The sequence below is a fragment of the Gymnogyps californianus genome, chromosome 7 (genome assembly GCF_018139145.2).
Source record: "Gymnogyps californianus isolate 813 chromosome 7, ASM1813914v2, whole genome shotgun sequence".
In the NCBI taxonomy this organism is placed as follows: domain Eukaryota; kingdom Metazoa; phylum Chordata; class Aves; order Accipitriformes; family Cathartidae; genus Gymnogyps; species Gymnogyps californianus.
In genome coordinates, this window is record NC_059477.1 from 430,448 (window position 1) to 443,441 (window position 12,994).

The window sequence follows — 12,994 nt, forward strand, 5'->3', positions numbered from 1 at the left end:
CGCCCCTCGCTCCCGCCCCGCCCCTGCCCGCTCTGCGCCGCAGAGCGCCCCCCCCCCCCGCCCCTCGCGCCGCCGCCTGCCCCGCCCCGCCGCGCTCGCCCAATCAGCGCCGGCTCCCCGAGCAGCCGGCCCCGCCTCGCTCCCGTTGCCGTCCCCGGTGCGGGGGCGCGCGCGCGCGCACGGTCGCGGTCGCGTGCCGGCCCTCCGCTCGCGCCCCCGCCCCGCCCGGGGCCCGCCAATGGGAATGAAGGCGCTGCCCCCGGCCCCGCCCCGCGCGCGGGGCTCGCGCTGCTGGCGGGCCAGGCGCGGCCTGCACGTCGGCGGGGGCGCGCGCGGCCGGTCGCCCCGGTCGCGCGCAGGCGCGCACGGGAGCCCGGTGGCGGCGGCGGCGGCGGCGGCGGCGGCGGCGCAGCGGGGGCCGCCGCTCGGCTCGGCCGGGGCTGCGGATGGCGGAGCCGGCGGCGGCAGCGGTGGGGCCCGGGCAGCGGCGCGGCGCCGGGAGAGGTGAGGTTCGGGTGCGGCGGCGGGAGCGCCCCGCGGGACCTGTCCAGGTCCTGACGCGGCGGCAGGTGCCGGTGGCGGCGGGCCCGGCCGCCCCGCACCTGTTGAGCGCGGCGGGCGGGGCGCGGCGGGGCGGGGGTGCCGGCCGCCGGCGTGGCGGGGCGCAGTGCGGCGCGGGGCCCGGCCGTGCCCGGCGGCGGGGGCGGGGGCGGGCTCCCGGGCGGCCTTACCCGGCCAGGGGCCGCGGCGGCGGCGAAGCCATTTTGAGGGGGTGGCGGCGCGGCGGGAAGTTTCGCCCCGGTCGCCCGCCCCAGGGGAGCCACCCGACGCGGCCGGCCGCCGAGCCCGGCGCCTTCTCCTGCCTCCCGGGGACGCGGCAGCCGGGGGACCGGGGTACCTGCTCTGCCCGCTGCTCTGCCTCCCGGCAGCCCGCTGCTGACGGGGAAGGTGAGCGTGGCGATCGCGGTGGCCTGGCCGCCCTCCCTTCCCCTTCCCCCGGCTGCTGCCCGGCCACCCGGGGCCGGCGTGCCCCCTCCGGTGGAACCGGGGCTGGCCGCCCCCCCCCCTCCCCGCGCCCGGCACCCGCTGCCCGCCCTCTGCAGCGGGGAAGGCGGGCACGTCCTTGCGAGAGGAGCTCGGGCGTGAAATGCGGGTTCACCTCGCAGCGTCTCTCTTTCCTGGCTGGTTAAAACACCCGAGAAGCCCTTTATTTTTTTTTTATTTTTATTTTTTTAGCGTGCCATCTGTTGCTTTGGGTGGGTTTGGGTTTCGTGGTTCCTCCTGGATTTGGTTGGGTTGAGGCTGTGCTGGAACAAAACTGCTGTCGCGATATCTGTTATTGTGCAAAAAGTCTGGTTTGCTTAAAAAAAAAAAAACCCGTTCACGCGTGTTTTTAGAAGTTGAGGCACGTTGGGTTCCGTCCGTCCCCCCCCCCCCCCCGATGGGTGCCTGGCTGGCTTGCGGCCGAGGGGTGGCTAGTGGCCTGATCCGGCCCCGCTTTCTGCCCGCGTCTTCACCTCGCGTCCCTCAAAACTCAGGGTGAGGGAGCGCCGGTGGCGCTTGGCTGGAGAGGAGGCTGCGAAGCAGTCGGGACTCTGGGTTCAGGCTGGTGAAACCACAAAATAGATTGACGAGCGGCGTAGCCGACAGCAGCCAGGCCGGTCCTTACAAACATGCTTGGCCTGGGCATTTATTTATTTTTTCGGGCAGATACATCTGCATGCAGGAGCCTAACCTCTTTGTTTTTTTTTTTTTTCCCCCCCATCTCCAGTAGGTTCTTCCAAGCAGCGGCAAACCGCAGTCGATGTTTCTCCGTTGCGCCGTATCGGATTTGAGTCCTGGTGCTCTGAACGTGCTGCTGCTGCTCGAGGGCTTTCGCCGCTGTTCGTAGCACGTTTATTTTCCTTGGGGAATCTTTTTCGGTGGTAAATTAAAACTTCCCGTTTTTTGTAGCATAAACAAAAGATTGCGGTCTCGTATTATTTTTTTTTTTTCCTTTGGCGTGCACAAGCGGTGACGAGCTCACCCCGGCCGTTGGACTCGTACGGACGCGCCGCTTGCTCGCTGAGTTATCTGTCACCGCCGTTCGAGTGAAGTCGTAGCGTCGTTCTCTGAGCTGTTGTGCTGGAGAGTGGCAGCAGGCCAACCTACGGAGCGCAGAAGATGTTTAGAATAATTAGTGATGGAATACCCTTTTAAAATAATTGTTTGGGTTTATCTAACACTCAATTGTAGTGATATCTACCTCTAAAAATAGGCAGGCCTCCTGTGTAATGAGTCTCGTAGCATAAACAGTCATGTCTTGAATGACTGTTGTTACTTTTAGGACGTCCAAGATAGATGCTTTTGGGGGTTTTGCCAAATCCTCTGTCTGTTTAACTTTTTTTTTTCCTGCAGCGAATAACGTGGTTCTTGGCCCTTACGGCATGCAGTCGTGCGATGACCAGGGGAAAAGCTCAGTAACCCTCGCCGTTCGGGGCTGGCACAGCAGGACAGAAAGCTTCCCACCACTCCTCTGGCAGCCCAAGGTCGAGCAGTCCTGTCTTTTCCACGAAATTCGTGCTCTGTACGCTGCCACGTTCACAGAAATGTGGCCCGCCGTTAGCTTTGACGGGTGACCGTGCATCACGTTTTTTGCTTTGAGGCACTGTCCTCGGTGAATTCAGCGCAGAGCTCCGTCGGCTAGCGTTTTGTCTGTGCTGGTAAGTCCACGGTTTTCGTGTGACGGGGAGAGAGCAGCTCAGGCGTGATCGTGGTTGCGCTGCTTGCGCCGGTGTGCTTGCCCTGCGCTCTTTGTCGCAGCGCTTGGCTTCGCGAGGCTGGCCTCCCGGGGTGCCTTCCCCAAGTTTGCCGAGGCACAGCTGCCTGAACATGCAATTCTTGCTTTCGGTAATTAAGAAAAAGGATCGTGCGAGGAATTTTCTCCCGTTTTGCCATACGGTTTATCAGAGCGTAACAGATGAGCTGTGGCCCTAACCCCTCGTGCACACGTGCTTTTTAAAGTTTCTTTTCAGCAGCCAGCGCGCTGGCCGAGGCTTCTCTGGCGTGGCTTGTGTGCGAAAGCACCGGCTCCTCAGCTCGAGGGAGAGCAGCCCAGCTTTTTCAGCAGGAGGAGAATTTGCTTTATGAAGACTTGTTTTCTGAGAAGGTACCGTAGAGGACGTTGCGCTTAGCGTTTGAAGCGGGAGGTGTCTCATAGCTTTGCTCACGCTGCGCTCGCGGACCTCAGGCCGCTTTTATATTTACCCCCGGCTTATTCAGATTTATCTCCTCTGTTGAAAGTTTGGTGCCCTTTTGTGGGCTGTACGTGGTTTGGGAATGGAAATGGGGTGCTGTAAGCCTTCAGCGGCAGGCCTCTTGCTTGCTATGAGCACGTAAGTCTTCTAGAGTACTTTTATCTTGTTTATTTTAAGCAAATGGGACTTTTTTCTCTTTTAAAAGCCAACTGTGTTTTGACTTAAGTGAATAGAACCTTCTAAATGGCTGGGCTGATTAGCTCAGACAGGACGTCGTTGCAGTTTGGGACTGCAACCAGGTCGGGCTCTGCTGCTCTCCAGCAAACTCATCTCTGCGCTCGGCGTACCCCGCACCGGTGCCTTCGGTTGTTCGCGGTCACCCGGTCAGAGGTCCGGCGTGGGAACCAGGGGTTCCTGTTAAACAGGGTGATGGGAAACACTCGTGTGGGAGAGCTGTGGGACAGATCGGAAATATAACGTGCCCTCTGAGCAACTCGGCATCGGTGTTTTGGGGATGTCATCTGTGACTTGAGGAAGTTTTGGGGATGGCAGTGGTGGGTGTGCCCCCCGGTGAGGAGCGTGTCACCGGCTGCAGGGGCTGAATGAGCATGGTAGTGCTTCGCGGTGCCAGGATGATTTTAGGCAAGGCTGAGATGGGCTGTCTCCAGGTGCTAGCAGCGAGCGTGGCTTGTCAGGTTGAGGCCTCTTGCATTTGAAGTCAGGTCAGTGGGTGCAGGACCCTGACGCGTTCGTTAGGTGAGGATCTTTGCTTGAACGTCTAAGGACGCAGTCTGACGAAGAGCGACGCGTAGCACTTGCTGTTTCTGCAGCTTCTGAAACCAGTAAGTGCTTGGCACCTTTGAAACTTGGGCCGTCCAGCTGCCATACTATGGATTTCAGTTTAAGTTTAAGTACCAAAGATTAAAACTGTGGTTTTGGACTGTATTTATCAGTAGAAGCTGTTATTTATGTACCTTGGTTTTAAAGGAAATACCTTTATAGTATAAATGTTGTGTGACCAAAAAAAAAAAAAAAAAAAAAAGCTTGGTGAATTGATTATGTAAGCAAACGAAATGACATTTTAAAGCAAGTTTCTTTCCTGTTCTTTCACGCATACAATGTGGCTGGTTTTCGCTCTTTCCTTCCATTTCACAACAGAGTGCATTTTTTTCAATCCTTTTAGTGAATGTTTTTTGTATGGTAGGTATGAGAAATATTTGTTTTCGCAATTTGAATCCTTGAAGAGACCATCAGCAGGCTCTGGGAGCTGGCAGGAGCCAGCTGTGAGTAGCGGGGTCTGTAGCTGACCAAAGCTGACAGCAGCACATCTGTGCATTTAAAAAATAATAATAATAAAAAAAAAAAAAAAAAGAAAAGAAACCCACGTAACTGATATTACTCTGAGAGCCGAGCTTGTCTCGGAGTGATGCTCCGGACCGCCGTCCTCTCAAGGATATCTGGTTGCAAAGGGAATTGGGATCTTTTTACGTTCTCTGCCTCCGGGTCAGCCGTGGCGTTTGTCCGTCCCCGTGCAAAGGGAATTCGTCGCCTCCACAAAAGCTGCGCGGGTTACCTTGAGCCTCCTGTGCCGGCGGGGAGCGCGGGGCTGAGTCAGTGCTGGCTGCCGAGGGCTGTGACTCAGTGCTGTCCCCTCGGATGCACGTCCAGCCCGCTGCCAACAGAGCCGGGGAAGAACCTGATGACAGAAGTGTCCTCTGTGGGTATCTGCTGGTTAGAGGGGTCTGGGAATGTCGGGCTGCTTTCGGTAATTATGTGTGTGTGTGTTGGGGGAAGTTACTGAGCTTTTAGATGCGATATCAAGCGTCTGTGGAAGTGCCAGGGAGCTCAGAGGCCAGAAGCTTCTCTCCTTTCTACTTGATAGCACGGTGTTATGGTTTTATATCTTTGTGGGATGTGTTGGGTTTTTAATTTTGTTTTAATTTATTTCATTTTTAAAAATTTTTTTTACTTACATGCTTGAAGAGGAATGGTGCTTTGTTTTCCTTGGGGAGAAATTTCTTCCCTGATGCTGTAGGGTTAGATCCCTTTGTGTTTCTGTCCCTTAAAGTGAGGATGCTGTCCACGCTTTTAAGTCAGGATTGCCTCCTGAACAAATGTTTTTATCAGGAACTCCTGCCACCTCCCTGTGTTTCTGAGCTCGATTTCCCATTGCGGAAGCATCACACTGTCAGTGCCCCTGAATGAAATTGGTCAACACGTTGAAGAGTCCATCAAATTTGATCAGAGGGTAGAGATGTCACAGGTAAGTGCCGAGAAGTTGTGTGAGGACAGGAATCTGCATGGAGGAGATTCTCAGATTAGTGCTCTGCTGGAAGAAAAGCTGTTGGTTGAGTGCAAGTATATTATTAGACATCAGAGGATCTTTGTGCTAGGGAGACAAACAGGAAATCAAGTTTCCTAAATAGTTCCAGTAGAAGCTGAGTATCCTCATTTTCCTTTGTGAAAGCGGTGAGGAGTGATCTGCCAAGCAATCTTGCATTGTCATAGGTGACAGAAGAAAATTAAAAGGGTTTGGGTACCGTCCTTCACCCTGCCCCTTGGGGCTGAAGGGGGAGGGAGATGAGTGAAGACTTTAAACTTCACTGTAAAGGCTTTCGCAGTTGTCCGGGAAAACGTCCTTTTATAGGTGCCACGTAACCACTCGGGTCAGGATTTTTCTGCGCAGAGTGCTTTTGGCAGAGGTGCAAAAGGAAGGTCTGCTCGGGGGATTGAAGGGTATCGCCTTTTTCCTGTTTGCACCGGTACAAATTTAAGATATTTATACTGATGTTCTTTGCTATTTTGGTTTCTGAGGCTTTTTCTTTTTGAGGCGTACTGAAACAGGAAATATTTTTTTTTTTTAATTTATTTTTTATTTTAAAGAGATTCTAACAGAATGGAGCTCTTGGACCCGTATCTTGAGTCTTGTGGGTAAGATGCCGAGTATCCTGAGTATTCTTATTCAGAGAAAACGTGGAGGGAATATACCGTATTTTGAAATTAAAGGAAAGTAGAAATCTCCCTCATTCAGTGATGAGTTTGGTGCTGCATGTCAGGGCGTACTCTCTGACTACCTTGCTGTCTGTTGCTTTTGTTATTATAATACTTTAAGTCGCATAAAGAATTTTGTGATGGTAATATTTTAGGTAATATTAAGCTTGAGGACTATACCGGTGCCAGTTTATCATTGTTCCAAACTCTACGTGTGCTAGCACTCTTAATTTCCCAATGGCTCTCCCTCCTCCTTTCTGCTATTAATTTTGTCGTATCAGCTCTGGGAAGAGATGAACTGTTTAAAATTTGATCAAAAAGAGAACAAGCAAGTATGGAAAACATTAGTTTCTTTCGTTTGTCAGATGTAGCATGTGAAAATGAAGTTTTTACATAGGGATTGTGAGGCAGCCTCAACTAGAAGTGGTTTTTTCCCATTTAATCTGTTTAAGTTTTGAGATTTGCGGAGATAATTAGTACCTGCCTCTTCCATTCTGAAGGGCTTCTGCTGAAAGCCTTCAGTGCATCTAAAATGAGGTTGGTTTTTATTTAGGTTGATTTACTCAGCTCCTCATCTTTATTAGCAAATGAGTCTTTAAGTTTAAACTTTCACTGCCTTTTTCCTTGCTTAATTATACTGTAATATTTGGGCACAGTCTGCTGGGAAACTATTAGAGGGGAAAAAATGTCTTTGACTTCTTTCTTTAGATGCAGATTTTATAAAACTTTGTTTACAAAGCCCATTCTGAATCAAAATGAGTTTTTTATTTTTCACCTCAAATATTAAGCAGAGGTACTGAGTACTTAAGAAAAAAAGAAGTCTTTACATGACTCCCAGTAAGAGCATAGTAGGCTCTTTAATTCAAAAGCATGATCAGCCCCATGTTTTCATTAATAAAGTTTGCACGTGCATGCAGATTAGCTGGAAAATAAATGTGGACAGCCTTAGCAGAAGGCTCCAGCTAGGGATATTATAAACACCAAGGGACGGACCGTAAATCAGGAACTTTGTGCAGCAGAAATTACGGGGGACTTGGGAGAGTATTGAAGGAAAATATCTCTGCAGGCTTGCCCTGCTCTTGCAGCAGCTGCCGAGGGAAGAGTAGAGCCCTCAAGATGATGGAACCTTGGTGTGGTCCACCCTGGATGCTCTTAGGAGGACAGTAAGGAAAAAATGTATGCTGATCAAAACCAGACTAAGACAACACATTTCAACGCTGCTTTTGTCCTTAGACTTACTGTGTTTTTCACAGCTGAAGATAGAGGATCAGTACTGGTATATTTAAGTCTCTGAAAAATGAGAAGAATGAACATAAGCCGATGGCTGAACTGTGCTTCGGTTGTGAGAAACTTGTAATAAAGCTAGCTCCATGGGGGAACCGGGGTTATATCCTTCCTCCGCTGCCCACGTTTTAAAGCTTGCTCTTGACACACACATGTATCTCACATTGGGAGACCAAAGGAGGAGGAGGAAACTTCTCTTTTGTCGGGTGCTTACGCACTTTTTTAAGTCCTGATAGCCTTTGGTCAAGCTTACACCTTGGAAAGAACTTTGTAGCACACGTTTGATGTGTTTTCCACGCTACAGAAATTAGCAAGGGGTTTTATGTAGGGAGAGATCTCCTTCGTGATAGCTGCTTAATCTGTATGAGAAATAGCCTTGTTTTCTGACTCAAATTTTGGTAGTTTTGGTAGCTGAAACTTTTAATCTGGTTGAACATCCCCTTTCGGACACTGGCTCCATGCGGGTTTGCAGCCCCTGGGACCTGTTGCCTGTGGAGTCTGCACAAAGTCTGGGTGCCGTTTCAAAGGTGTGGAGCCACAGGCAACTGTGAATTACGGTCATATTCCACGTTAAACCAGAGTCATCTTTTCCAGCTAGGCTAAAACATGTTCCCATTTTTATTTTTTTTTCTCCTTAAGCTTTTCAGAGCAGCCACGTGGCATGACACTTCCATTTTCTCAGCAGCGTTGGCTTTGATGTCTTCTCTGGAGCTGCAGCCCCTCTCTTGGTTAGAAGCACTCTTACAGCCAGCGAAGTCATCGTTCAAGTGCCGAGAGCATATGTGCTTTCCTAGGATTTAATGTGTATTATGCCGACATTCTTGTAGTCGTATTTTTACAGATGCTTTTTATCTCCTGCCGCTTACCAGCGCCAAGCGGTATTCTGCAGTTTGATGTCGTGCGATGCTGTGTTTTGATAACAAAGTGGAGCTGGAAATTAATGCTTAACTCGAACCAGCGATCCTGGCAGTCGTGTGTTGGGCCTGTACGCTAGCATTTTAATTTGCATCGGCAACGGGCTTTTGACAATCTCCTGCTTGTCTCCACCTCTGTGCTTGAGCTCGCGTGGAGGAGGGAGGTGGGAGCGCGTGCCCGGGCTCCCTTCGGAGGACGGCAAGCGCAGAGGTGAGCTCTGCTGCCGCCTGCGAGTTTGTGATTGGATTGTGCCTCAATCGCTGATGAGCGTTCAGCCTTTGATTAATCAGAAGCTAAATTGGGACCCTCGGCTGAGTTAGCAGCTCTTAAGAACGTGAAAGAGAAAAGTACAGCTGACTCGAGCGAAAGCGCGGAGGTCTGGTTGGGAGCGTGTGCGCCTGTGCTTTTGACAAGGTGCAGGCGAAGGGGTAAAGTCTCCCAGACTCAAGACCTTTCAAGAAAGTGCAGAAAATCTGCTCTTAACTCTGTAGCCTACCTTACATGCTTGGACCAGTGGAGGTTTGAGCCCGGTAGCCTCCCCTCTATTTCACGAAGACTGTCAGGTCCTTCCATCATAGTGAAGTCTGATTTTTTTTTCCCGTGTCTTTGAACCTCTCTGCAAAAAATCTGGGAAGTTACGTTAAACCCAGCGCTGCTGTTTCCCACGACGGCGATAAGGAGTTGGAAATACTTCCCGTCTGTGCAAAGGGCGCGTTAGGCTGAAAGCCTTTGGGTAGTTTATCCCCGTTGATGCTTTTATATCAAAGTTGATTTCCATAGACCTCTGCGCTGATGAATGCGGATAATGAGGGATAGCCAGTACTACTGTAGCTGTGTCTTTTTTTTTTTTTTTATCTGGTGCAGCCTAGTTTCTCTTCTCTTATCCCCTGAAAGCTATTCTTAGTAAGAGGTTGTTTTTTTTGAATTAAGTGAGTGAATAATCAGTATTTCATTCACTGTCCTTACATATGCTTAAATATAGTATTAACGTAATCTTCTTAAATGCTTTTCCTCCTGCTGCTCCTGAGTTCATAAAGGAACCAGGTTCACTATTAATAAGATCTATGAAAGAACTTGCCTGGAAGTAAAATAGTTCTGTCGGGCTTTGGCTCATATTTATTGCCAAGATGATAATTTATTTATATTTTGGGAAGATAGCGTCATTCTTCATGCCTATAACTCCTGTACTGTGCCGTCCCCCTTTGTTTTCTTTGGTGCTGTCGAGAGTAATTTTTCTGTGTACAGAGTCCTTGGCTACAGCCTGTGAAACGTTTTTTTTTTTTCCTGCTTTGAAAGTGAAACGACTGTCTGGTAGCAAACTTTATATTCTCCCTTTTAGGAGGGTTGATCGACTTGAGAAGACCGAGGTGGTGATTGGCACCTGTCAGTCTCCTCGTGCAGGAGCTTCCGCGTGCCTCCCCTCGGGTCTGAAGCCCCGCTGAGCCGTTTTGGGGGGGACACGACGACGGGGACGGGGAGAGTGGGGTGTCAGGGAGCCCGGTGGGAGGGTTGTCCCGCAGCTCCACGGGTGCTGCTGCTGCCGTGACGGGCGTGGGCGGCTTTGGGTCCCCCCGCTCCTGCAGGGAGGGAGCTCTCCGTGGTGCCGAGCGGGGCCGAGCGGGGCCGAGCGGGGCCGAGCGGGGCCGAGCGGGGCCGAGCGGGGCCGAGCGGGGCCGAGCGGGGCCGAGCGGGGCCGAGCGGGGCCGAGCGCCGCCGGCTGCCCCGTCCCGCCGCCAAAGTGGCGGCGGCGGCGGCGGCGGCCGGTGCGGAATCGTTTCTCTTGCACAGAGGCTTCGGTCCGCCCTGCCGATTTCGGAGTATTCCAACGTCGGATCTGTCGCATGGGAACAGATCTGGTGTCTTGCTTTGACCGTAGGCTGCTCGCCCCCGTTTGCCGGAGGTACAAAGTTTGTGTGGTCGCTGTACTGGGGGGATCTGCGCCTCGCTCTGCTGAGAGCTTCAGCACGCTAGGAATATAAACTTCGAACGTTAGGCCATGGTCACGTTTCCTGGAGACGGAGTAAATATAATATAGCTTAAATAAATATAGCTAGTGTTCCTAGAACTCCATACGTTTTTCTCAGCCCGCTCTTCCCCATCGTTGCATTTCAGATCGTGATGGCTGGGTTTTTTTGTAGCCCAGATAATACTCAGCACTATTAGACAGTATTCCCAACTCTACTGTTCATTTTCCATTTCCTTTGGCCTCCTCGTGCATTTTTTTCTTGGGCAAAACTGCCTGCTTTTCATGTAGGTAGGGTTCAGTCTGGTTTAATGGCCGGCAGGTGAGATCTCAGTCTTAGGTGAACCAGGACACTTCTGAGGCCGGTTTTGCCAGCCCTGTTATGAACGTGTGCAACTTCTCTTGGCATCGGTGTCCTTGCTGGCTCTTTCAGCATAAGCCTACTTCAAGTTCCGAGTTGTCCTTTGTTCTGCTTTCGATCTGTTCTTTCCTCAGTAACTCCTTCAAGAGGTTGACTTTAAAAGAAGGTTGGCTTTCCAGTCTTAAGCAAGCTTCCCTGATAGCGGTGAGAACATTTTCTAAATAGCTGCTCTTGATTGCTTTAAGTGAATGTGGAAGAGACTAGAAATACAACATTTGATTCTTGCAATAAAAGCTCCGTTGAGGAATATGGCTATTGACTGTTATTCTCTTGCCAGAGTATCACCTGACCTATAGGACTGCTTGGACAAAACAGGCTGCTTTGAATCCTAAAGAAAAAAAAAAGCCAATATTCTGAAGGTCATCGCTTTTATAGTGCAGCGGTAGAAAGTAGGGAAAGGAGTTGTTCTCCTGGTAGCTTTCAGTGTAACATAGCTCCTCAGCATTAGCTCATGTTTTGGCTTTGGTATTCGTGCTGCTCCCTGGCTTGCATACCTTCCTTGCCGCCTTCTAGTGGTTTCTTGCCTAGGTTTGGTACATTGCTATAGTCCAAACGGGACATAAATTGTAAAACAAGCGTATTAATGAGGACAGGAGAGTCCCTTTGCCTGGGAAGAGGTAGGAAGCACTAATGCTGTCCATTTAGCTGCAGGTTTGCTCTGATTAGGAGACCAAGAAGAACAACTAGGCAGTGAACTGTCCTGACAAAACGTGAGTGAATTGTTTAAAATGGAATACAGCACTGCCACTGTACAGTATTTGCTGCTCTTGCTGTTGAGCCGTGACCATCGTCTTGTCTAAGTCTGAACTATACCCATAACCAGCTCTTTGCCTGTAGAGCATTGGGGCATGTTGATGATGGTGGTTCTGAGACTTGTATAGGTCCCTCTGATATGAAGGTATGGTGGTTGTCCCGTGAAACATGGAACCAGCACAGCCCTCTGAGCGGTCTGAAAACAGCAGGAACCCCTAGATGTGCAGAAGTCCGGGAAAGTGAGTATAAATGTGTGGTTTTGCATCCACTGGTACTTAAAACGTGTACAAACTCCTCTTGCTCCAACAGTTTGCTGGACTTCAGGTGCACATCGTCCTGGAAGCATTGGTAGTGACTACTACTTTCATGTGTGGGCGGTGGGATAGTTTTGAAGAAATGACTTTTGGATCTGTGTTAGGAGGCTGCTGGCGTTCTTACTGGAGGTTTTCACCTCACAGAGCTAAAGTCTTGGTTTCTTGTTTAGGGCATTGTTTAGAGAACAGCTAACTGCCTATATTTCTGAATGAATGGCTTCCTCTTCACAGAAAATGTGTGCAGTATATGCGTATATATGAATACATGCATATGTATAATTTTTTATGTTCAGTACTTTGTCCAGAATATGAATTTCAGTCTAAAAATAATTTAGATACAGTAAAAGGGCACTAAATGAGCATAATCTAAATTCCACTCAATAACATGTTTTCTTCACGTATGAACTGATGTACTCTTTGCTTCGGAGGCTGAGATAGCTTAGGTAGTCTTGATTGCATTAAATGGTTCTTTCACTCTGTAGTTCTATTGTAGTAAACCTAAAGCAAATTTTATGTTGTGAGTTATTTGCTCCCCAGGGGAATGGGGGATTTCCACCCTGTTGCAGGAGCAGCTGCAGCGTAGTCTGTACAGAAGCAGTGCTCGTCCCTCTGTTAATCTCTTGCTGTTTGTAAATTCTTGGAGACCTATGATGGGGTGATCTTTAGACCTTATGTGTGTGGCGGTGTATGCGTGGGAAGTGGCAGAGATGGAGGAAGGCCGTGGTGGCTGTACAGGTATGTACGTGCCCCGTGAGGTGGGGAGGATGGCAGTAGCATCCCGTACCGCAGCAGGCATCTTGGATGACACCGCGGTGCTGTGGTTTTGGCCAGAGTGGAAATACAACCAAGCAGGGGGGGAAAAAAAGAGACGCGGCTCTCTGGTTTCCAGCAAAATCATGGGGAGGTGCTCCTTGTCCCCAGGTGAAGGCTGGCTTCCCTCAGCTTTTCCGTCCTTCCTTCCGTGGGGGCTCGGGGCTGGCCGGCGGCTGGGTGCCGCTCAGCTGCTGCCCTCCCATGACACGCGTGGGAGGCTGGCAGCTCTCCTCCTCCTGGGGCCGCCTGGAAATGCTTTCTGAAAGGCTGTAGAAAAATAAAGGTGCTCGTGGCTAACCCAGTG

The 12,994-nt window shown here is 50.7% G+C and overlaps 1 protein-coding gene across 1 annotated transcript in view; it reads left to right on the forward strand.

The window, feature by feature from the left end:
• The first annotated feature begins 473 nt into the window (after positions 1 to 473).
• The window catches only part of ADARB1 (adenosine deaminase RNA specific B1), an 83,552-nt gene continuing 71,031 nt past the window's right edge, over positions 474 to 12,994 (forward strand). Inside the window, exon 1 of the mRNA XM_050899735.1 lies at positions 474 to 504. The gene's annotated coding sequence lies outside the window, so the exon portion shown is untranslated. The remainder of the gene's footprint in view (positions 505 to 12,994) is intronic.